Source organism: Myotis daubentonii, chromosome 6, assembly GCF_963259705.1.
Source record: "Myotis daubentonii chromosome 6, mMyoDau2.1, whole genome shotgun sequence".
Lineage (NCBI taxonomy): Eukaryota > Metazoa > Chordata > Mammalia > Chiroptera > Vespertilionidae > Myotis > Myotis daubentonii.
In genome coordinates this window covers 48,927,149-48,954,151 of record NC_081845.1, presented here as the reverse complement: position 1 = coordinate 48,954,151, position 27,003 = coordinate 48,927,149, and the positions used below count along the sequence as shown (strand labels likewise).

The 27,003-nt window shown below is 37.8% G+C and overlaps 1 non-coding gene across 1 annotated transcript; it reads left to right on the top strand.

Annotated features, from left to right (window-relative positions):
* Positions 1-5,086: 5,086 nt before the first annotated feature.
* Positions 5,087-5,205, top strand: LOC132237729 (5S ribosomal RNA). The gene has a single exon (XR_009453573.1). It is a non-coding gene; the product is annotated as a 5S ribosomal RNA (ribosomal RNA).
* The last annotated feature ends 21,798 nt before the right edge of the window (positions 5,206-27,003 follow it).

The window sequence follows — 27,003 nt, the reverse complement described above, 5'->3', positions numbered from 1 at the left end:
ATGACACAATTCTGAGTGCAAGATTGAGAAGCTGATCAATGGTCCCTGTTATCACTGTTCTTACAATTCTAGAGAAAGACATGTACTGGGACTCCTCATGTTACATTCATTTTACAGAATAACACGACATGGGCTCTGTCTGATGGCTAGTTAACTTCAAACCATTGAACTGCTCAGGAAATCTCACCCCAAACTGAAGTTCTACTATTAGTTCTTAGGTCACTCTCCACTTCCATCCACTTTCACTATTTCACTATTCCTTATAATCAAAATCTCTCTCTCTCTCTCTCTCTCTCTCTCTCTCTCTCTCTCTCTCTCTCCCCCTGAGGAAAGGGAGAGAGAGAGAGAGAGAGAGAGAGAGAGAGAGAGAGACATAATGAGAGAGAATCATTGATTGGCTGCCTCCTGGGGATCAAGCCCGCAACCCAGGCACGTGCCCTTGGCCAGAATCAAACCAGGACCCTTAGGTTGTTCACAGGCTGACGCTCTATCCACTGAGCCAAACCAGCTAAGGCTGCTCTTCTTAATACATGTGTAATGACCATATGGCCAGAATAGTTAATATTGTCACAATGGAACCCCAAAGGTGCACATTACAAGCATATTTAGTAAGAACTTAAAAACATCTTGCATCTTTCAAACACTTTTTGAAAGAAAGAATAAATGTGTTTATTTTTCATGATCTATTTTTTCTTCAATAATAGCTTAGACAGCTTCTTCATATTGTATTAATAAATAAGCAAAGAAATAAATGAAAGAACAATAAAACAAAAACCACAAACTGGGTATTCAAAATATGATGCAATAATTAGCAATGCAAACTGATGAGATGTGGAATTACCAGAAGAATTTAGGATAATATAAAAATAGAATAGGCTGAAAAAATAGTGCATATTTTATTTGAAGCTTGCCCCAACTGTTCATTCTGCATTTGATTTATTTTTATAAATCCAAAATTAAAAACCAGCCCACCTATATAAACAATATAAAGCCACTAACTGTGACTTTAAATTATTAACACAATTTTAATGCAAGGGTTGATAAAATAGCTTGATATTGTGCTTCTAATTTACATCATATATTTTATTGCAAAGTCCATAGGTAAGAATGAAGCAACTCAACAGAAATATGATTAAAAACAATTTTAGGAATATAATGAAACAAATCTTTCTTTATGTGTTATAAATAGGTAAAAAAAATCCTGAAAAATTTGTTTTTGTTTTCTCCCATCTCAATAAAAGGAAGTAAAAGTTTCTGCCATAATTATCATAGTTAATATATTTAGAAGAAATCAAAGAAACAATTATAACTTTACTTCTCTTTACGAAAGTATATCTTGCTAAAGAGATATATTGTACATAGTAAAAATAGATGTTCTTTGAATATATCCTATATAATAAAGAGATAATATGCAAATTGACCATCATGCCCTCGCACAAGATGGCCACCCCCACACAGTCAAATATGGCTGCCCCCATGTGGTAACAAGATGGCCACCACAAGATGGCTGGCAGTGGAGGGCAGTTGTGGGTAATCAGGCCAGCAGGAGAGGGCAGTTGGGAGTGACTGGACCTGCAGGAGAGGGAGGGAAGTTGGGGGAGAGCAGGCCAGCAGAAGAGAGCAGTTGGGAGTGACCAGGCCTGCAGGGGAGGAAGGGCAGTTGTGGGCGATTATGCCAGTAGGGAAGGGCAGTTAGGAGAAACCAGGCTGGCAGGGTAGGACAGTTGGGGGTGACCAGGCCTGCAGGGGAGGGCAGTTGGGGGTGATCGGGCCAGTAGGGGAGGGCAGTTGGGGGCAACCAGGCTGGCAGGGGAGGGCAGTCGGGGGCAACCGGGCCTGCAGGGGAGGGCAGTTGGAGGCAATCGGGTCAGCAGGGGAGCATTTAGATGTTGATCAGGCTGGTAGGGGAGCAGTTAGGGAGTGATCAGGCTGGCAGCTAGAAGCAGTTAGGGGCAATCAGGCAGGCAGGCAGGCAGGCAAGTGGTTGGGAGCCAGCAGTCCCGGATTGTGAGAGGGATGTCCGACTGCCAGTTTAGGCCCAATCTCTGCCTAAACTGGCAGTTGGACATCCCCCGAGGGGTCCCAGATTGGAGAGTTGCAGGCTGGGAAGAGGGACACCCATCCCCCCCTCCCCCCCCCACCCCTGCTGCCAGTGCATGAATTTCGTGCACCGGGTCTCTAGTACTGTAATAAAATTTTTTGGAAAATCTGATTTAAGCAAAGTTAAACTCATTGATTTACTGTAGGAATTCTTCAATGTTAAAAATTTTAATTGTTATTGAATTATCCAATGAATGCTTTATGTTTCTGTGATTTACTTGAAATCCTTCCACCCCACATTGAAAGATGCGTTCTTATATTTCATGAAATGTAAGAAAGCTAGTCCCAAAACTTTTAATTTGCACACTATCTCTTCTTAAAAGACGTATTACATTCTAAGTAATTTAAGGATTATCTTCTTTTTGTATCCTTATTTTTCCAGAAACATACATTAATAAGAACTAATTAAACTGTGTTATGTAATTGTTATTTATCTAACTCTACAATATAAAACAATACTTTCAATGTGTGAAACAATAGCTACAAAACTCACTTTTTGTATTTTGCTCTATTGATTACTAATCTGCATTCTATTAATAAAATACTTCCATTTCATAGATTAGAAAATAGAATGTTAAACTCTGTTAAAGATCTATAACCTGATTTCAAAGATGAATTAACCCTGAATCAGTTTGTTAAAATACATGTAATAGTATAAAATCAAGGCCAAGTCTAGCTTGCCTTAAAACTTTGGGAATTTTAAACATCCTGCAAACAAATTTGAATCAATTCTTTAAAATTTGTCAAGCTTGAGTCTTTATTAGAAATACTAATTATCTGTATCATTTGATTGAGGGGGCATATGATTCTGAGCTCAGCAAGGGTTATGTAAAACCATTAAGTGTCTCTCTCTCTAGATATAATAAGTGATGTGTAGACATCAACTCAGCAGGAACCTTCTTTATAACCATGCCTGAGGGGAAGTGGAACATGCTTGAGTGGAATACTGTTGAATGAGCCTAATATGACCCTCCTTTATCTCTTCCTCCATGTAATTATTCTCTGTTGGCTTTGATTTTTGAATGCTAGCATGAACTTCCATTCCATCAATTCAAGAGATAACATGGCACATTACTATTTTTTAATTAATGTAATAAAGTTAAACATTTAACTATGAAGGATATCAATGATACAACTCAGTTACCTTTTGAATTGCATAAAGAACTTTGGTGTTGTGAAATGTCATTTCGTAGTGCAAACTACAATAATAGCAGGATATGGATTTGAGCTATCCTAGAGAGAAATATGATATTTGTTCAGTGCTTTCTTCCATTACATACCCTATGTCAATTATCTCAGAGAATGGGAAGAAGTTAAATTGGCTCTCACCCTTAGGAGTTCTTCTTCTTCACATGATATGATGAGACGCACTATTCAGTGCAAGTTTTCTAACCCTGAACAATTAATGCTTTTTTTTCACTAAAAATGAAACATGTTCTCACTCTATAGGTCAATTGCTTTTCGCAAGAAAAGTTTAGCTAGGGAAAAAAAAGGTTCAAAATTTGAAATAACTCCAGTAAAATAATTCTTGGTAGGCAGGCAATGATAAGTAGTCAACACTTGGTGGCATTTACTTTGTTTTTTTTTTTAATTTATTTATTGTCTAAAGTTTTACATACGTCTCCTTTTTCCCCCTGCTTCACCCCCACCCCCAAGCCATTCCCACCCCGGGCAAACCCCCACTGCCCCAGTGTCTGTGTCCATTGGTTACACTAATATGCATGCACACAAGTCCCTTGGTCGCTCTCTAATTATTATTATTCAAGTACAGTTGACACACAGTATTATAATATTTTCAAGTGTAAATGTAGTGATTTGCATTTGCTCTTTTACACAAAGTAGATATGGAATACCTGTTGTGATTTTTTAGATAAACGAATTAAACAAGAGTCTAGACTAGATAATTAACTGGGTGGAAACCATTTCAAACCTAGAGTGTGGAGCAAGAAGTCTAATGTGCCTGAAGCAGAAGAATAGAGAACTGCAGAAGGGAAGTGTGAAGTAGGTCAGATTATGCAGCACCATTAAAGCCATATTAAGGATGCTGGATTTTAGGTATTACTTTGAATTAAAGGTGGAATGCAATCATAGGTTATGCAGTGGAGAAGTACTTACTCCTACGTATTTATATATACAGCTGACCATTGAACAACTTCAGCGTTAGGGACTCAATCCCTACTCAGTCAAAAGTCTGTGTATAACTCTTGACTCCCCAAAGCTTAACTACAGTCTGTCATTCACCAAAAATACTGTTGAATCTGCCAATCTACAATCTGCAGATACAGAGGGTCTACTGTATTTATTGGGAAATAATATTCCTATAAGAATAACCATGCAGTTCAAAACCCTGTTGTTCAGGGGTCAACTGTAATTGCTTTCAATGTCAGATAGAGACTTGTAGGTTAGAGATGGAAGTGGTAGCAACAGAGAAACAGCAATTATTCAAGTAAGATTCTAAATGAGTTGCTATTTGGATGATAGTGGTGGAGAATTAAATAATGGTTGGCTGGATTGGTGTGGCTACTTTGGTTGGATCAGTGACCCATGGAAGGGTCACAGGTTTGATTTCTCCTCAGGACACATATCCAGGTTGTGGCTTCAATCCCCACTAAAGGCAGGTATGGGAGGTAACAGATTGATGTTTCTCTCTCACAACTATGTTTCTCTCTCTCCCTCTCTCACTCAACCTCTTCCTCTCTCTCTAAAATCAAATAAATAAATAATGAATAAATAAATGTTGATTAGAGATGTGTATAGAATAAAGACATGATAGCTTTTGCACATGGATTATGTGTAGTGCTTGAGATAATAATGGTAGATAATAATGTGTCTTTGGGATTTTGTCCTAGACAATTGGAAGAATTATATTGTGATTTATTAATATGGGCAAAAACTCAAGAGATCATATATGATGAGGGTAAACAAATGTTTGTTTTTGGACATGTCAAATTTGAAATGCATTTTAGACATCCAAGAAGATAGATTACACTACAGCCATACCACCCTGAACGCGCCTGATCTCGTCTGATCTCAGAAGCTAAGCAGGGTCGGGCCTGGTTAGTACTTGGATGGGAGACCGCCTGGGAATACCGGGTGCTGTAGGCTAAAAAAAAAAAAAAAAAAAGAAGATAGATTACAAAAGGAAAATAAACAACTCAATCAAAAATGAGCAACAGACCTAAATAGATACCTTTCTAAAGAGGACATAAGAAGGGCCAAGAGACATATGAAAACATGCTCAAAGTCACTAACCATCCGAGAGATGCAAATCAAAATGACAATGAGGTACCATCTTACACCTGTCAGAATGGCTATCATTAACAAATCAACAAATGACAAGTGCTGGCGAGGATGTGGAGAAAAAGGAACCCTCCTGCACTGCTGGTGGGAATGCAGACTGGTGCAGCCACTGTGGAGAACAGTATGGAGTTTCCTCAAAAAACTAAAAATGGAACTCCCATTTGGCCCAGTGATCCCACTTCTAGGAATATATCCCAAGAAACCAGAAACACCAATCAGAAAGGATATATGCACCCCTATGTTCATAGTAGCACAATTTACCATAGCTGAGATTTGGAAACAGCTTAAATGCCCATCAGCAGATGAATGGATTAGAAAATTGTGGTACATCTACACAGTGGAATACTATGCTATGGTAAAAAAGGAATTCTTACCATTTGCAACAGCATGGATGGAACTGGAGAGCATTATGCTAAGGGAAATACGCCAGTCAGAGAAAGTTAAATATTACATGATCTCACTCATATGTGGGATATAATTATCAACATAAACTGATGAACAAAAACAGATTCAGAGACAGAGAAGCATCGATCAGACCCTCAAACCTCAGAGGGAAGGTAGGGAGGGTGGGGATAAGGGAGAGAGATCAACCAAAGGACTTGTATGCATGCATATAAGCCTAACCAATGGACACAGACACCAGGGGGGTGAGGGCATGAGTGGGGGTTGGGGGGAGCAATGGGGAGATAAGGACACATATGTAATACCTTAATCAATAAAGAATGAAAAAACAAAAAACAAGATACCTGAGTTAACTCTTGGCTGTATGAACTGGGTGTTTAGACTAGCTACCAGTTGGAGATAAACTTAGGTGGTCACCAGTATGAAGACAGTATTTAAAGGCATGGGACTTGATGAGAACCTCTAAGGAGAAAGTATGTAGAAAAGAAAGGTTGGCAGAGATTAAGACGTGAGTTACACTTACCACAGTGATGAAGTGAGAAAAAAGCAGCAAAACTGGCTAAGGAGCCCGGACAGCTCCTAGAAAGGCAGGGTGGGATGAGAGTCAGAGAAATGCTCTTGGGAAGAAGAAAATAATCATCTGAGTTAAATGTTGAAGATCGATGAGAATTAAGAACTGATTTGGATCAGGTTACTAGTAAATGGATCTTTCATTAATAAGAATTTGGGGATAGAAATTTATTTGTAATTGTGGTAACAAAAATCACAACTGAAGTAGATATTTTTTATTTTTAAAAATATATTATTATTGATTTCAGAGAGGAAGGGAGAGGGTGAGAGAGATAGAAGCATCAATAATGAGAAAGAGTTATTGATCGGTTGCCTCCTGCACTCCCCCTACTGAGGATTCAGCCCACAACTCAGGGCATGTGCCCTTTTCTGGAATCAAACCTGGGACCCTTCAGTCTACAAGCTGATGCTCTAGCCACTGAGGCAAACCCGCTAGGGCTGAAGTAAATCTTTTTAAAAATTGGAGAAGAAAGTTGAAGAATGTTCATATGGACATTTTTTCTATAAAGAAGACACAACTAATAGTATAATGTTGTAAGCCAATGAATTATTTCTTTTTAAGATAGGAGAGCAGATGGTGAACATAAGATATTCTGTATGAGATAATTATCTACTAAAATTAAAAGCATCAATTTACTTTCAGTCATTAAAAAATGCTGGAACAAATTTGTTTAAGAATTTAAGAATCTGCATGTGGTTTGACCATGGTCAATACAGATTATTGAGCCTGAACATAGACTATTGAAAAAAAGATGTTTTCAAAGATCTAATTATTCTTGTGTGACATAAATATAACTAAAAAAATGAATGAGCTTTATAAATATTTTCCATTATTCATAGGGCCTGTGCCATGTGAATTCAGAGTGAAAATTATTACCACTGCACAATTTGACTACTCAGTTCAAAATGTAAATACAGTAACATTTGAGATGTGTCCAAAAATTGAGAGGACAGAAAAAATAATACAGAAGAGATATGCTAATGAGAGACAGTGAGAAAAAGCACCAAACATTCATAATACACTAATTTCATAATCTACAAAAAAGGGCATTCATATAATTAATCTATAATAATAAAAGCATACTATGCTAATTAGATCAGATATCGGAACCTTCCGGGCGAAGTCAAGGCTGCAAGGAAAGCCCAGGTCCCGGTGCCAGAGAGAAGTTGGTACTGGCAGCTGGAGGATGGAAGGCCTACTTTTGCACAAATTTCATGCATTGGGCCTTTCGTATGATTATAATTATATAATTTATTTTAATAATTTAATTATTATAAGATTTTGCATTGTCAAAGAGAATCATTATATCAATCCAGGACTGGGTCTTTGAGAAGTAGAGCTTAGATGAGAAACACAAGTTTAGTCATTACCAAGAGAACTAAATTTGACCAAGGGAAACCTGGCTCTATTTGTTAGGGCTGATTCACTCCGAAGGTTTCAACACATTTCCATTAAAACATGGTATGAGGTTCTAGAGTAAATATGAAATAAGAATAATTTGATTACTCTATATCTTGGTAGACATGCCACTCCCTTAAATTTAATAACATAAATATTTTTTGCCACTGAATATGGATAACATTTTTATTATTTATTTTCCAACTATAAGGAAAAGTTTTAAAACTTTATAAGAAACTCAGAGTTGTGATCTTAATACAGTACTAAAGGTAATATATTCAATGTACTTATGAAAGATTTCTTGCCATGTTATCACATGGACAAAACTACATTTCATGTAATCAATAAAATATTATTATGTGTATAATCAGAAAAAATGAACTGTCACCAGACTTACTGCCACAACATTTTTCAATGGACAGGATTTTGTTAAGCTAATTAAAGTAATGTTCTGTTAAAATGATGATGGAAAGCTATTATACATAATCATGTATTTAATGTACCACACTAAATAATAATGCATGCTTTACTCAGGTTTGTGAAAGATTTCTGAGTTTCTTGTGTTTTTGTGTGTGTGTGTTTTTTTAGTTTTTAGTTTGCACTGTTGGTGGGAGTTTAGATTGATGAAGCCACGGTGGAAAACCATATGGAGGTCCCTTAAAAATTAAAAATGTAACTGCTGTATTACCCAGCGTATTTACTTCTGGGTATCTACATATATAAAAGGCTAATATGCTAAGTGTCCCTCCGACTGTCCAACTGGTCACTATGATGCATACTGACCACCAGGGGGCAGATGCTCAACACAGGAGCTGCTTTGACATGTACTGGCCATGTACAAAGAAACAGCACAGCAGACCTGGTGCTGACAAAGCACATGGCTTCCCCAAGTGGGATATAGGCCCCATTACCACCCAGGTGACACCCCACCAAATCACAGCCAACATTGCTGAGACCCCATGGAGCTAAATGCGACCCACAGCCCAGCCCATCCCAGCCCAGAAACAGTCATTGTGGATGCTGGGTAATGAAATCACGTAGCAATGCCCAGCTTCCTCTCCCTTGCGACTAGCCTCTTTGGAGTTTCTTCAGCCCAGGAACACAACTTGCTTTATAGCCAGGTGCAAACATTTTACACTTCAACCAAATGTCTGTGAAGCATTTTCACGTGCCTCATCTCATTTGATCCTCACAGAAATCCTGGAGTAGGTAGAAAGGAAACTTGGTAGAATCCTATTTTCTTCTCATTAGTCAGAAAACAGAGATTTAGAAAGCTTAGAAACTTGACCCAACTGAAAAGAAGAAATGGTGGACCTTGCAAATGACTTCAGGTTTTCTCTCTGCACAGAATATAGTCAAACACTGAGGCAGTTAAATATTTTACCTTTTATTCTCTCTGCATGATCTATAATAATAATCTGCTTTGTGTTGACATTTACTGCTGTGTTGCTGACAATTACCTCAAAGAGAAGTTGGGGTGCTTCATTGGGCTGGAAAAATTTTAGGTAAATCAGAAAGTAGGTCTAGTTAAGCAAATATATATATAATCTTGCTGGCGCCAATCTCAAGCATGTGTTTTCATCTGTCATTGTCGATCGTTAATTTGGCTAACACTTCTATTATAGAGAAGGGTGAATAGCGATATTAAAATATTTATTCTAATTAAATTCCTTTCAGTGTACATGAATCCATGCATTGGGACACTAGTACATGTAAAGGAATGGAAAACACTAATTCAAAAGAATATATGTACCCCTGTGTTCATTGCAGTGTCATGTACAATAGTCAAGCTATGTTAGTGATCTAAGCGTCCATCAATAGACAAGTGAATAAAAAAGCGTGGTACATATATACAATGCAGTATTACTCAGCCATTAAGCAAATAAAATCTTACCGTCTGTAACAGCATGGATGAACCAAGAGGGTATTATGCTCAGTGAAGCACATCGGTCAGAGAAAGACAAATACCACATGATTTCACCTGCATGTGCAATCTAAAGAACAATATAAGTGAACAAACTAGAAACAAAATCATAGATACAGAGAATGGACCGATGGGTGCCAGAGGAGAGGGGGTTTGGGAGACTGCATGAAAAAGGTGAAGGGATTGAGAATTACAGATGGGAAATTTCAGAAATAATCATGGAGATGTAAAGTACAGCATAGGAAATATAGTCAATAATATTGTAATAACTTGAAAATATCAGGGGCCACGCTTTGTAAAGTATATGATTGGCTAACCACTATACTGTACAACTAAAACTAATGTAAAGTAACATTAAGTGTAAACTGTAATTTAAAAATTAAATTAAAAAATTGTATAAAACAAAATGTTTTCTGATTTAAATAACATAAAAACACTTATTGATACATTTTTCTAGGTTTTGCTTTTAGTGATTTAATTTCTTCTTAAAAACTTTCAGTGATTAAAGATATAAATTTTGTTTATTGATACCTTGTAAGGACATTTGATACTTATGATATCTACCCCCTTCTCATGGACAACAGCTTACATTGCTACAGTGAGGCAGCACCTTTACTCTTACTTTAATGTTTCTGTATGTCCTTAATGTATTTTATTTAATTTTATTTAATGTATTTAATCATTTTATTTAAATGATTTTCACATATGACTGTCTCTGAAGAAAATAAACTCTTTAGGTGGTGGATCATAACTTATTCATCTTACCTGCCTAGATCCAAGCACAGGACCTGACACATACCTGGGACTCAATATAATTTGTATTGAATGGTATTTGACAAGCTGGAGAGAAGAGTTGTTGGCTATGTGAGGAGAGACTTGGCTTGTGTACCTGCTCACCTGATCTCTGAATGAATTTGAGAAATAACAAATTCTCAATTGCATCAGATTAAAATTGTTAATAAAACCGCCTACTCACAGGGTTGTCATGAGGATCAATTGCAACAATGGCAACAGTAAGTAATCTTTATGTAGTAGTTTTGTTGAGTGCCTCCTATGTCATGTATAGGCCTGCATATGATGTACAAAAGTTTTGCCCTAAAAGTATCACAGACATAATTTTATGTAATCCTAAACAACTCCATAAATTGTGTTATTCTATCGCAATTTTATAGATAAGAAAATGAGACAAACAGGGTTAAATAAACTGCTTAAGTTCAAACAGAGAGTGGTCTGAAAACTGACCTGATTTGATTCCTCTGGCCCCTTGGGCTATGTAAAGTACCAGCATATGATACAGGATCAATAAAGATTAGATTTAAAAAGAAAAACAAACAAAAACACTTTAGTTGCTATTCATGAGATTCCTTTTATTATTATTTTTGAAATGTTGAAGAAAATACGCAAAGCTCTCTTTGGTCTTCAATAATTGCTAATGAGTATGTCACTTTTATGAACGTATGAATACACTTAAGCTTTCAAAGACACTCGCTTTGGCAAGCTGGTGAACACTAAATGGATGTGACTAGCTACAGGGAAGTATTTTTTGCATAATCAGAGTGACTCCTCTATTAAAGAAAACCACGTGTGACTCAGGCTGGAGGTGGCACTTCTGCCATATGATTTACAAAAACATATCTATTTATTTAACTCCTCCTGGCAATTTCAAGCCAACTCATGCATATTTTTGGCTTAAATTGCCCTTGCCTTTCATTGGAGATTTGACATTTGAAAATATGAAATAACAAGTGTTATTTCCATCTAATTCTTAAAAAGTTGGCTTCCATCTAGACAGGCACCTGATTTGGAGAAAAGCAGGGGCTCTGGCCAGCTGGAAAGAACGAGAAAGTAAAAAAAAAAAAGACTCAGGTTTCCAAAAATATGGGTCTCTCCCCATTTAAACTGTTCCAAACCACACTCACTTATATCATAGACCAGAAAAGTCTTGACTCTTTCTCTATGGAACCTTTTTAATCATCAATGGCAGGCCAAGGGCTACAGCTTGAGGCAGCCACATGGCCAGAATCTCTGTTCTCATGTCTTTGGCTGTAAGAAAAGTCTGTAAACCAATTTCCAGACTGTGTTAAAAGTAGTTTAACTGTCAGAAGAAAAAAAAAGTGCCTTTGATGTTCAACATTCAAATTAAACATTTGGTATATATATATATATATATATATATATATATATATATATATATATATATATATATCTCCTTTTAAGGATTATTAAACATAACCAGTCATTTATACTTGAGTCTTATATCACTACTAGAGGCTCAGTGTACGAAATTTGTGCACGGAGGGGGTGGGTCCCTCAGCCTGGCCTGCACCCTCTCGCAATCCAAGACCCCTCGGGGGATATCCAACTGCTGGTTTAGGCCCAATCCCACAGTCGAACATCCCTCTCACAATCCAGGACTGCTAGTTCCTAATTGCTTGCCTGCCTGCCTGCCTGATTGCCCCTAAGCACTCTGTCTGCCTGCCTGATCACCCCTAACCGCTTGCCTGCCTGCCTGATCTCCCATAACTGCTCCCCTGCCTGCCTGATCGTCCCTAACCACTCTGCCTGCCTGCCTGATTGCCCATAACTGCCTCTGCCTTGGCCCCTACCACCACGGCTTCATCTGGAAGAATGTCCGAAATGACGTCAGGAAGGTCATTCGGCTGTCTGGTCTAATTAGCATATTATGCTTTTATTATTCTAGGTAGCTAACAAACAATTATATCACTTTTCAGCTGCCTCCAGTATTAAGGTTACAAGTGTCTGTTATAATTACAAGGGATTTTTTGAAGAAAATTCACTTCACAGTTTATTCATAATACCAAGAGCATTTACTTCTTGGCGTTCCCTACAGGTTAAGCTAAGCTAAACAGGTATAGTTCTTCTAAAAAATTCCCTCAAATTATTTTCTTTCCTCAAATATTGACCACTTTCAGAAAAGTATTTTCAGTTATTCTGACTTACAGCTGCTTATAGCATATAAAAAAGACCACTTGTATGAATGACTCAGTTCTAGGAGAGTGCATACATATTTTTACAATATAGTAAGTTTTTTACAGTCATGATTATTTATTTCATTAATACTAGAGAGTCAGGGCACAAATTCCAACAGATAGAAATTAAATTTTTAGCATGTGAATGAAACTGAGACTAGTCAGCTTGGTCCATCCCAGCACACCAGATGAGTTCTTCATGAAAAAGTCTGTTCTCTGCATTGCAAATCAACTTCTGGAAACATTCACAAGTCTCCAAAGAGAAGCTCTATTTCCACAGGCCTGTTTTTACAGGATACTATTAAGTGGCAGCGATAAGGACATTTGGGGGTTCTTTGTTTTACATCTACATCAGTTCCCCTAGGTAATGCCATCTAAATACCAAATTGAAAAACGGTGTGTTTACTATTCAAATACATCTTCACATCCCACAAAACTCACCCTTTTAAAGTGTACAGTTCAATGGTTTTCTACTGTATTTACAAAGTATTGCAACAATCACCACCATATTTTTATCATTTTTGAAAGAAACCACATATCTTTCAGGAGTCACTCCCATTTCCCCCTTTTCTATGTACTTGGCAACAACAAATCTACTTTGTGAATTTGTCGTTCCTGGACATTTCATATAATTAGCATCATAAAATATGTAGCATTTTTCTGTCTTTTTAACAACATAATGTTTTCAAGGTTTGAGCATTTTGCAACATGTATTAGTGCTTCATTTGTTTTTATAGCTAAATAATTTTCCACTGTATGAATAAATCATGGGTATCCATTTATTAGGTGAAAGGTATTTGAGTTGTTTCCAATTTTAGTTGTTTTTTTTAACAATGCTTCTACGAACATTGAGGTACAAGTTGTGTAAATATAATTTTTCAGTTCTCTTGGGCACATACCTAGAAGTAGAATTGCTGGGACATGTGATAACTCTATGTATAGATGTTTGAGGAAATGCCAAATTGTTATTCAAAGAGTCTGCACTGTTTTACATTTCCACTAACAATGTATATATTATAATTTAGTAGTATATTCAAAATTGTTATGGTCTACATTTTTTATTAGAGCAGTCCTAGGGGGTGTGAAGTAGTATCTTATTGTGGGCTGATTTGCATTTCACTAATTATTCTTGATTTTGAACACCTTTTACTGTGCTTACTGGCCATATTTATAGGTTCTTTAGAGAAATTTATTTACTTAGTCTTTCTTAAAATTGAGTTTTTTCTTATTGTTGAGTTGCAGAAGCTTTTTATAATGTGTTAACATTAGTCCCTTATATTTTTCAAATATTACCTTGACTCTATGAGTTGTCTTTTTCAAATTAGTGATGGTATCATTTAAATCATAGGTTGTTAATTCTGAAAAATCTCTGATTTATCTATTATTTTTCTTTTGTTATTTTGATTTTGGAATAATTCAGCATCAGAAGAATTTCCACTGTTGCTTTCTTCCATGAGTTTTAAAAGTTTTAGCTCTTGTATTTAGGACTGTGATCCATTTTGTATTAATTTTTGTATATGTATGAAGTAAGAATTCAACTTCACCTTTTTGCTTGTGGATATCCAATTGTCCTGTCATCATCTGTTGAAAAGAGCATACTTGCACCATTTATTCTTCTTTGTAACTTTGCTGAAAATCAATTGATCTAATTTAAGCATTTATTTCTGGACTCAATTCCTATATATATATATATATATTAGAGGCCCGGTGCATGACAATTCATGCACTGGAGGGCGGAGGTGGGTCCCTCAGCCCAGCCTGCACCCTCTCACAGTCTGGAGTCCTCAAGGGATGTCCTACTGATGGCTTAGGCCAGCTCCCCACGCGACCAGGCAGACAATCAGGGGATGGCACTGTCCCCATCACCCTGCTGCTGCCACCACTGGGCCAATCAGGGAACAGTGCCACCCCATCACCCTGCTGCTACTGCTGCCCAGACTCCCTCTGTGAGAGGCAACTGGACGGGCATGGTGCTGGCCCCATCCATTGCCCCTCTGCTACTGCTGGTCGCTGCCCCCCCCCCCATTGCCATAACCTCCCTCTGCTCACTGGCACGCACCTTGCCTAGCCTGGTGTCACCTGTTCACCAGCCCTGCTCCCGGCAGACTATTCCACAGTTTGGTCGATTTGCATATTACGCTTTTATTATATAGGATATGTGTGTGTGTGTATATATGGGTGTGTGTGTATATATATATATATATATATATGTGTGTGTGTGTGTGTGTATATATATATATATATATGTATATATATATATGTGTGTGTGTGTGTGTGTGTGTGTGTGTGTGTGTGTGTGTGTATATATACTAGGGGCCCGGTGCATGAAATTCGTGTATTGGGTGGGGGGGGGGTATCCCTCAGCCCAGCCTGCCCCCTCTCACATACTGGGAGCCCTCAGGCGTTGACCCCCATCACCCTCCAATTGCAGGATCGACCCCTTGCCCAGGCGTCAGGCCTGGGCAGGGGACCCACAGACCCCTCCGAATGCTGGCTCTGCCTCTGGCCCAGGCCTGATGCCTCTGGCCCAGGATTCAGGCCTGAGCAGGGGACCCCCCTCTCCTCCCCATCACTGGCTCCGCCCTTGCCCAGGCCTGATGCCTCGGCCAGAGGGGTCGACCCCCATCACCCTCGGATCGCCTGATCGGCCCCTTGCCCAGGCCTGACGCCTCCGCCAGAGGTGTCAGGCTTGAACAGGGGACCCCCATCTCCCCCCATCACTGGCTCTGACCCCCGCTCAGGCCTGATGCCTCTGGCCCAGGAATCATGCCTGGGCAGGGGACCCCCATCTCCCTCTGATTGCTTGCTCCACCCCCCCACCCCCCCATCCCCGCCCAAGCCTGATGCCTCTGACCCATGCTTCAGGCCTGGGCAAGGGGACCATCATATCCCCCCAGTCCCCGGCTCTGCCCCCCGCCCAGGCCTGATGCCTCTGGCCCAGGCATCAGGCCTGGGCAGGGGACCCCCAGCCCCCTCCGATTGCTGGCTCCGCCCCCCGCACAGGCCTGATGCCTCGGCCAGAGGAGTTGAACCTCCTGGGTTGAGGGCGTGAGTGCGGTCGGATGCCGCAGCCGCCCCGCCTGCCCGCGTCCGGGTCTGCCATCGGGATCGGGGCTCGGGCGACTGCTGGCACTCACACCCCCAACCCGCTCTCGGATGGTGCTGTTGGCGGTTAACTGCCATCTTAGTTGGCAGTTAATTTGCATATCTTGCTGATTAGCCGATGAAAAGGGTATCGGTCATACGCCAATTACATATATATATATATATATATATATATATATATATATATATATATATCAGTACCACACTTGATTACTGAAGCTTTGTAGTAAATTTAGAGACCAGGAAGGCTGTGTCCTCCAATATTATCTAAATCTGTTCTCCCCACTTCCCATGATATTTCTCAGATAATCTGCATCCTTTAAAATTCCATATAAATTCTAGTCCTGGCCAGGTGGCTCAGTTGTTTGGAGCATCATTCCAGACACTAAAAAGATTGTGGTTTGATTCCCAGTCAGGGCACATACCGAGGTTGCAGGTTCAATCTCTGGTCCAAGTGTGTAGGCAAGGCAACTGATCAATGTTTCTATCACATCAATGTTTCTCTTTCACTCTCTCTCTCTCCCTTCCTCTCTCTAAAATCAATGAACATGCACTGGGTGTGGATTTTTAAAGTCCATATAAATTTTTAAATGAGCTTGTCAAATTTTGCTATAAGGCAGCTGAAGCTTTTAGTGATACTGCATTGAATCCTGTAGAACAATTTGTAGAGTATAGCAACCATAAAAATATTAGTCTTCCAGTTGATATATTTTCCATTTATTTATTCTTCTTTAATTTCAGTGAACAATGTTTTGTATTTTTCAGTGTGCAAGTATAATGCTTTTTTGTTAAGTTTATTTCTAAATATTTTATTCACTTTGATGCTATTGGAGACGAATTGTTGATTTGTGGATTGTTCATTGCTTAAGTGTTGAAATGCAATAGAGTCATTTTATAGATTTCATGTTCTGCAAGTTTGGTGAACTTGCTTATTAAATCTAATACATTCTTGTTTATTCCTTAAATGTTTCTAAGTATAAGATCACATGATACATGAATAGATTTAGTTTTACTTCTTTTCCAAACTGGATGCTTTTCCTACTTCTCCTCCTTCTCCTCCTCCTCTGCTTCTTCCTCCTCCCCCTCCCCCTCCTCCTCCTCCTCCTCCTCCTCCTCCTCCTCCTCCTCCTCCTCCTTCTCCTCCTCCTCCTTCTTCTTTCCCTCTTCTCTTCCTCCTCCTCCTCCCCAACTATCTCCTCCTCCTTCTTCATCTTCCCCTCCCTCCCTCCTTTCTTTCCTTTCCTTTCCTTTCCTTTCCTTTCCTTTCCTTTCCTTTCCTTTCCTTTCCTTTCCTTTCCTTTCCTTTCCTTTCCTTTCCTTTCCTTTCCTTTCCTTTCCTTTCCTTTCCTTTCCTTCCTTCCATTTATTTTTGCCTGATTGCAAAAATAATCTCCAGTTCAGCATAAAAATACAAAAATTGACACTCTTAGCTTGTTCTAATTATTAGGATAATAACTTTCTGTATTTCACCATTAAGTTTGAGTTTACCTAAGCTTTTTAAAAATATGTTTCTTTTATCTACTTGAGGAGATTCTCTTCTATTCCTTGTTTGAGTGTTTTTTATTATGAAAGGGTGTTTATTTGTCACACTTTTTTTTTTACTACATCTATTGAAAATGATCATGAGATATTTATTGTTTATCCTAGAAATGTAGGAAATTACATTGATTAATTTTGATAGGTTGAACCAACTTTGCCTTCATGGGCTAAATTGTACTAGGTTGTGTTGCTGGATACAATCTGTTAATATTTTTCTAAAGCTGGCTTTAATTTTAGAGTGATACTGACCTAATAGAATGAATTTGAAACTACTCTCTTACTATTTGGCAGAAGGATTTGTGTTAAATCTTCATTAATATTATTATTATTGTTATTAAATATATATATTTTATTGATTTTTTACAGAGAGGAAGGGAGAGAGATAGAGTGCCAGAAACGTCAATGAGAGAGAAACATCAATCAGCCGCCTCCTGCACATCTCCCACTGAGGATGTGCCCGCAACCAAGGTACATTCCCTCGACCAGAATCGAACCTGGGACCTTTCAGTCTGCAAGCCTATCCACTGAGCCAAACCGGTTTCGGCATATTATTATTATTATTATTATTATTATTATTACTACTACTAGAAGCCCGGTACACAAAAATTTGTGCACTCGGGGGGGGGGGGGGCCTCAGCCTGGCCTATGACCTCTTGGAATCTGGGACCCCTCAGAGGATGTCCACCTGCTGGCTTAGGCCCGCTCCCTGGGAGATCGGTCCCAAGCTGGCAGTCAGACATCCCTCTGGCAGCCCGGGAGCCCTCGGGGGATGTCCACTTGCCAGCGGGGAGCAGGCCTAAGCTGCAGTCTGACACGCTTAGCGCTGCTGAGGAGGCGGGAGAGGCTCCCACCACCACCGCTCTACTGGCAGCCATCAGCCTTACTTGTGTCTGAGCAGATCTCCCCCTGTGAGAGCGCACTCACCACCAGGGGGCACCTCCTGCATTAAGCGTCTGCCCCCTGGTGGTCAGTGTGTGTCATAGTGACCAGTCATTCCCAGTCATTCTGCTGTTAGGGTCAGTTTGCAGATTACCCTTTTATTATATCGGATAGAGGCCTGGTGCATGGGTGGGGGCTGGCTGGTTTGCCCTGAATGGTGTCCCAGATCATGGTGGGGTGTCCTGCTGGGATGCCTGGCCAGCCTGGGTGAGGGGCTGATGGCTGTTTGCTGGCTGGTCAAGCCTCCCCCAGTGGGGACCCTCACCCCATGGAGGTTTGGCCAGCCTGGGTGAGGGGCTGATGGCTGTTTTCACGCTGGCCACACCCCCTTTAGGGTTGTGGGTCCCCACTGTGGTGCCTGGCCTGTCTGGGTGAGGGGCTGAGGGCCGTTTTCAGGGTGGCCAATCCTCCTGTCGACAGAAGCTCCCAGCCTCTCCTTTTTTTCTTTTCTTTTTTTTATTCTGGGATTTATTTACCTTCTATAATTGAAAGTTTGTAGCCTTGAGAGGAGCTCAGAGCCAGCCAGGGTGGGTGGGAGGGAGGGAAGCTTGGCTTCCTCCATCTCCAGGGGCAACCCATCTCCTGCTCACTCCAGCTCTGTGGCCACGGCTGGCTGAAAGCAGGTATCTGGGGTTTATTTACCTTCTATAATTGAAACTTTGTTGCTTTGAGTGGAGCTCAGAGCCGGGCCGCAGCAGGCGGGAAGCTTGGCTTCCTCCATCATGGGGCAACCAAGCCTCCTGCTTACTCCAGCTCCGTGGTTGCCGGCCGCCATCTTGGTTGGGTTAATTTGCATATAGTCACTCTGATTGGCTGGTGGGCATGGCTTAAGGCAGGGGTCCTCAAACTTTTTAAACAGGGGGCCAGTTCACTGTACCTCAAACCGTTGGAGAACCAGACTATAGTTTTAAAAAAACTATGAACAAATTCCTATGCATACTGCATATATCTTATTTTGAAGTAAAAAAACAGAACGGGAACAAATACAATATTTGTATTTGCATGTGGCCTGCAGGCCATAGTTTGAGGACCCCTGGCTTAAGGCATAGCAAAGGTATGGCCAATTTGCATGTTTGTCCTTTATTAGTGTAGATTATTATTATTATTATTTAATTTACCCTAATGTTTTGTTGGACTTTTGTGTAGGGGAAGTTTTTTGATCAAGAGTTGAATTGTTTTACTTGTTAAATATGTATTCAGATTTCTATTTTTCCTTGAGTCATTTTCAGTAGTGTGTGTCTTTCAAGGCATTTGTTCATTTTATCTAGGTTGTCTAATTTATTTTCATATACTTATTCAAAGTATTCCCTTATATATATATATTAAATTTCTATAAAGCCCTGAGTAATGTCCCTTATTTTGTTTCTTGTATGGTAATTTGGGTCTTTTCTATGTTTTTCTTTGCAATCTGGGTAAACATTTTAAAATTTTGTTGAACTTTGTAAAGAAACAACCTTCTGTTTCATTGATTTTCTCCATTTTATTTATCTGTTCTAATCTTTATTTCCTCCTTTCCACTTGTTTTGGTTTTACTCATCTACTTCAGTTTATTGCTTAGAGATATTTATTCTTTTTGATGTATGCATAAAAAGTTTTCCTTTAGGAAATAAGTTCTCCTTTAGGCCCTATTTTAGCTACACTCAAAATAGTTAGGCATGTTGTGTTTTCATTTATATTAATCTCAAAGTATTTAAAAAATCTTTCTTATGATTTATTTTTCAGCCCATGGATTATTTAAGTGTATATCATTTAATTTTTACATATTTGTGAATTTCCCAAATATCTTTTTGTGTCTAATTTTTTTTTATTGTGATTGAAGAACAAACTCTGATGACAATACCTTTTAAGTTTTTTGAGACATTTTTTATGGCTTAACATATGATCTATTCTGAGGATATGCTTATTTTTTAATTCAATTTTCTTGTTTCTCAGAGCAAAACAGAGGAGAGGCCCCCAGCAACTACAGTTCCAACACAAAATACCTTTCAAAGTCTTTGGATGTCTTCTACACACACATTCCAGAGCCATCACTTAGTCATTCTGTGGGATTTATACATGCTACCCTTGGTAACTTGGGCACTCCCTTCCAAATAAGAATTAGATGAATTATTCAAACTAAACCTGGAAACCTAAAACTTATTAATTTGAGGGGAGATTATATTGGAGGCATTCTCAACTTCTGCCCTCTCTCAGTGGATATTAATTCAACTTGCAAGAGCCCACAGTTTTGGAAAATGATTTTTTTCTAGGGACTCTATACCTTTTTCTAGCATTGTACTGCTTACCTATAATAGTGAACTAACTTACTCCTCTCCTAAAAACACAGTGATTTGTAACTTAGGGGTAAATGTAAGTAACCTTCAGGTGTTTTATGAAACTTTAACAGCAGATCTTGCAGCCCACATATGACTATTGGTGTTCTTTCAAAATGAGGCTGCTCTTGGTTGCTTGGGGTACTTCCCAAAGGGCTAACCAATTCATTATTTATGTGCTCCTTGGAGGCAGTTATCTCTTTAATGTGAGTCAACAAATTAGAAACCTTGGTACCAAATTTATCCCTGACTTTAACTGAAGTGATCAATTACATTGCAATGGCCCCGGAAGGCATTCAGTGCACCCTGGGCTCCCTGGTCATGTGTGTTATGAATGATTTCCTGAAACGTGTTTCTTACAATCCAAAACAGAGTCTGTGCAATCACTAATGCAACTGCTATGCCTGGAGTAATGCCGTAAGCCAAGTAGAAAGGTCAGTGCTGAACGTATGGAGAAAAACACCAGGCTTTCTACGTGAAAACCTGATTTGTTTGGCCAGCTGTGTCTGGTAACTTGCAGGGCATATTTTAGTCAATACTTGAGGTTGTCCTCATTAGGCTTCTTGAATCTTATTAAGGATAGCCTTAATTAAATGTTGTAAGAAACAATTGAATGGATTTTGTTCCTAGCCTCTGAAGGTCAGATTAATAAGAATGACCAATGAAGTGTCATATTTAGACAGTTCTCCAGAATTCAAGATGATGTGGAAATGAGAGCTGAATAATATTGTGAGACAATTCTACACAGATCTCTCCTACCTCAGAATGTCTTATGAATGAGACACTGATGGCTCTTTTCAATGATATTTGTATAGAGATCTCCTTGGAAGATAGAAATAGTATCTCCCTTAAGAGCAAGGTGAAGAGATGCTTAGTGTCCATTACAATTAAGATGTTTCCTGCCAGAGCAAAGAGTAAGTGTAATTACTATTACAGAAAATAAAGGTTTCCTAAACTTATATTTATCTTCCTATAATTCAGTGTCATACATATAGCACATTTCACTAAATATGGGAATGTGGGAAATCCTACAGAACAAATTAGTGCATTTATTCAACTAATAAATGGCCAGAAGAAAATAAGAAAGATGGATAATTCCCTACAGTAAAAATGACACAAAGAGACATATCAATCAAAATGCAATGTGTAGTTCTTGTTTGATCTTTATTCACATGAGTCAACAATAAAATTATATTTTGAAACAATAGGTGACTTTAGAATATCAGCTATATATTAGATAATTTTTAGGAATTATTATTAATTGTATTTTTGTGGTTACTAAGTTAAGGTTTATATAAAAATGTTCTAGCTATTAGAAATGCATACTAAGTATTAACACAGGAAATTTGGGGGAAATTGGTTTGTTAATTTCTTAATAAAATATTTTGCAAAAAATTAGGACTTATTAAGGGAAACAAAATATACACAGATGAATATAGTACTGTGTATATAATTAAGTATGATATATATTTGAAGTTGTCAAATTTCAACATGTTTTGGCCATTATAACTTACAGTCTCTTTCAGAATGGAATATAGGCCCGGACTAATGGTCCAATACTTGATCAGTGGTTCTCAATGTGATGCAATTTTTCTCTCCATGGATATTTGTTAATGTGTGGAGATACTTTTGGTTGTCCCAGTTGGAGGTGCGTACTGGCATCTAGTGGGTAAAAGCCATAGATGCTACTAAACATTGTACAACACACATCATCATCTCAAACAAAGAATTATTCAGCTCAAAATATCAATAGTACCAGGTTTGGAAACTGCTATACTAGATGATTAAAATAAGGTGGAATTATCCACTATGTTTTAATTAATACTCAGAGTTAAAGTAGGGAAACCAGAATGTCTCAGGTTTGTAAGTCAAGTTCTGGATACTTTACAAATCTCCTAAGAATACCACTGTCATTGACAGCTGGTTCCAGAGAAGTGCATGATTCTGGAGCTACAGAGAAGACAGGGAGGATTTAAAGTTGACATGCCCTTAATCCTCAGTGAATGTGAGCACATCTCAACTAGCCAGATATTAGTGTATAGGAAAAAATTACTGGCTTTCCTGGATCCATGATGGTCTTAGATATTCTTACAACTTTTCTTCCAAGGACCAGCAAGCCAGTAATCTGGCTGCTACCTTTGTTTGCCAAAGTACTGGCAAACATATGACTGCAGTGTGAGTGGCAAGGGTTTTTCGCATTGGTTTTACCACTTTAATGTACAGAAACATGAGTGGAGTCTTGCCTTTTTCATCTTTTGAAGAAAGTATAACTTCAGTGGCTACCTGAATTCTCTTTAATAGGCATAACTGAATTTCACATTTGTTATCTATTTGTGTACCTTTGCAGCTGTTAACTAGTGTAGATTTTGAAGAGCAGTCTAGAGATTCTTTTCTCATATTTTCTTAAGTTGAAGAACACAGTTGCAGTGAAAGGGTCTCTCTCTCTCTCTCTCTCTCTCTCTCTCTCTCTCTCTCTCTCTCTCTCCTTCTCCCTCCCCACCCCCAGGTTTATTTGGCTCTTTATTGCCCTTAGTTGAGGGATCACTCTGCCTGTGGAAGAACACTACTAAGTGTGATGTATATTCCCGCTGGTTCAATATTTTTGACATCACTAAATTCTGCCTTCTGTGAACTTTTAGATAACTGTGACACGTTTTTGTTCTTACCAGTATTAAGGTAATATTGAATGAATTTAACTTTATTTAGATCTCCATGTATGTTCAATGTTTTCTACCTGGCTTTCTTGGGAAGCAGGTTGCTTGTCCACTCCCAGCATTATAGCCTGCTTCTTACAAGTTTCTAAATCTAGGTACCCTTTCCATCCAGCATCACTCACTGTTCCTGAAAAGTTCAGGGCTGATTGTACCTGCATTTCCATAGCAGAAATGGTTATTTGTGACTTAGCCTTCCTTAGTTACTCTGGGTCAAAAGAAAGTCATTTCTTTGAATGTTTCTTGTGCCAATTCTACTATCATTCTAAGAAAGTTCTACCAAGTCAATAACATCATTATCTTCCCCTAGAAGGAAATGTTCTTTTGCTGTAGATTCAAGGTAGTCACTTAGTCACTTTTACTCTACCAAAATACATTAAAAGTACATATAGGGGCAGTACATAGTTGAAACAACATTGGACAAATATATGTTTCTAATTATTGAAACGGGGTGATGGGTACATGGGATTAACTTTACTCTTATCTCTACATACAAAGCAAAACTGAAAAAGCATGTTATCTGGAGTATAGCTTTTTTTTTTTCTTTCTAAATCCCAGGTCCACTGCTAATAGCTGTGTGACTTCTGGAAAGTTCCTTAACATTATTTCTTCAGTTACCTCATCTGAAAGTGGGTATAAAATTAGTATTTCTTTCATAGAGATGCAATGAGTTTTAAATATATTAACATGTTTGGGCACTTAGAAAAATGCCTTGCTATACTACATTATGAATATAGCTGAATTACAATAATTATAAAATAAGGAATTTTTCCATACAACTCAACTATATTTAAAGGATTAATTAATAATGCATACTGTAGAATAAATACATCCAACATTAAACACACAAATGGTAAACCTCTGTAAAGAGCCAATTGACATATTTTGTAACCATTAGTGTATTTTTGTGCTTTTATCTTGAAATGGTAATGGGAGCATTTTAGAGAATTTGATTCCAATTCAGGATCTTCCAGCATTTCCATTACTTCCACTGTATGCACTAAATCCAGGAAGTAGTTTAAAATTTTTCTTCTACTTATATCCAAATGGAAAAATCATTTCATTTCTTCAGGTCTGAATATAGATAATTTTTTTTGAAAGAAAAAAGATCCCTAGAAAACAAAGAAGATATGTTCTTCATTAAATTATACATTCAAATTATACCCCCAATTCCTAACATACAGACAACATTCCATTAATCAACCAAATCAATCAACTAATCAGTTAATATATTTAAATGAATTACTTGATGGAAATCAAATGTTTCTTGACTTTAGGTAGGCACTAGTAAAACTGCCTGTTTCATAAAATTTCCCTGTGAATTCATGATAGAGAATGACATTCACAGCAGTAAAATCATTTTATCTGTTTCCCCTTCCTCAATAAGTTAAAAAGCAGTTCTTATATCTACTTCTGCCAGAACTACATTTCCCACTCACTGCTGAATGCTCTTGCCTCAAATATGACTTCACAGAGGGATAATAATTTTCCTTTCTCAAAAAGAAATATATGTTCAATGATTTAGAGGAAAGAAAAGTCTCATCTACTTGTTCATTTCAAATATTTTCCTACAAATTCACCTCAGTTATATTGGCTTTCTCTGAATATGAGAATGGAGAGTTGTGGAACACAGATCCCATTTCCCAAGCTAAATGATGTGGTAGTTTTACAACTCAAGTGGCTGAGGTACTTCATTTCACATTTTCTCAATCAGGATAATAAACTCTGGAACCAGTGAATCATTGTTAAGAGCTACTAAAGAAAATTAAATGTAAAGAAAGAAAATACAAAGGAATATATTTTAGAAAGAACAAGTCTATTTAAGTTACTTAATAAACACAATGAAACACCTTTGAGAAGATTTTTTATATGACATAATATTTCCATGACTATATCAAATCCTTTGATAACCTCAAAATAACTAAATTTATACTATAGAATTTAATGCCAAATTTAAAACTCAACATTTTAATCTGTTTCCATTAATGATCAAGTCCTTTGTTTTAGGTTTTTATAGCTCTATAAAGTAGAGAGTGGCTCAAAACTCCATCCTGAATTTTTCTAATTTGAAATTCAAATAACAATATTAAAGTAAATATTAAAAAGTGCTGCTGGGGCCTAGCCGGTTCAGTGGTTGAGCATTGACCCATGAACCAAAAAATCACAGTTTGATTCTTGGTCAGGGTACATCCCGGGTTATATATTTGCTGACCAGTTGGGTTGTACAGGAGGCAGCCAATCAATAATTCTCTTTCATCATTGATGTTTCTATCTCCCTCTCTCCCTCTCTTTTCCTCTCTGAAATCAATAAAAACATATATATATATGTATATATAATTTTTTTTAAGTACTGCTGTGTAAAGTAGTATTGGTTGTAAGTCCCTTTTTCATCACTTTGACAGGATTTCATGTCAATCCTTCTGGCCTGAAATGTTTCCATTGAGAAATCAGCTGACAGTTTTATGGAACATCCCTTTAGGTAACTGTCTTTCTCTTGCTGCTTTTAAGGTTCTCTCTTTGTCTTTAACCTTTGCCATTTTAAGTATGATGTGTTTTGGTGTAGGCCTCTTTGAGTTTCTTTTTCTTTTACCAGGTTTGCAAAGTTTTAAGTCATTATTTCTTCAAATAGATTTTTGATGTCTTGCTTTCTCTCTTCTCATACAAGGAGCTACAGCACAAGTTGTTTTGACATGTTTTCAATGCAATAATTTTGGATAATTTTAGGCTTCCTCTAGAACTTCTCTCTACTCCACATTTGATTCTCTAATACTTTTAAATCATGTGCAAACTAAAAGTTCTAAAGATTGCACAATTATGAGCATTTTTTTTTGTCTTCAACTCTTTCTCCGGTGGTATATTTGAGAAACTGTTCTTCCAATAACATAAACAATGGTCCCCAAAACCACCAATTCCTTTTATAGCACTTTCTCCCTAGTGCTCTTTTAATGCACAAATATATTTTGTGATATACTCACTGTAAGAAGATGGTATCAAAGAGGTATTAATGGCTCATAAAGACTCTGAGAACAAAATATGAAAATGTCAGATTGAGAGTTGACCAGTGTTCTGATTGTTACATGCTCTGAGTCCCTAACACTGAAAGTAGACAATGAAGGGGATTGCATAATGCTTAACTTTTTTAAGTTAATCTATATTATGTTTTGAAACACAGGAATGTTAGGCAGACTTGAAGCGTAAATGCATTTCTTTTTTAATCTTACTCTTATTTAATTAATATTGATACATCTGTGATCAGGTACACAATTGTCTGAGAGTCTAATTTGGAGAGTACACCAATTTGTTTATGGTTATTTACTGAACGTTCTGTATAGACAATCTTGTGGTATTCTAGTCATCCTATTTTGAATTGAATGTATTATTTATTTAATGAGAAAATATACATTTGTCTAAGTATTCTCATATACTGCTAGAGTAATTGTAAATTAGTTGAAACAAAAAAGGGTAATTTGGTGATATCTATTACATTCTAAATTTTATATATTTGATGACCAAATACTTTTACTTTGAGGAAGTTTATAGAGATATGTTCAAAATTGTGCAGTTCATTGTTCTTTGTTGCATTACTTGAAATAAAAACAAACCTGGAAAAAAAGAAATGTTTAGCAATTGAGGATTATTTAGATATTAAGCATATCTTGGTAATATGTGACAAATCTACTTTTTTTTGGTATATAAATTTCTCAAAATTCAA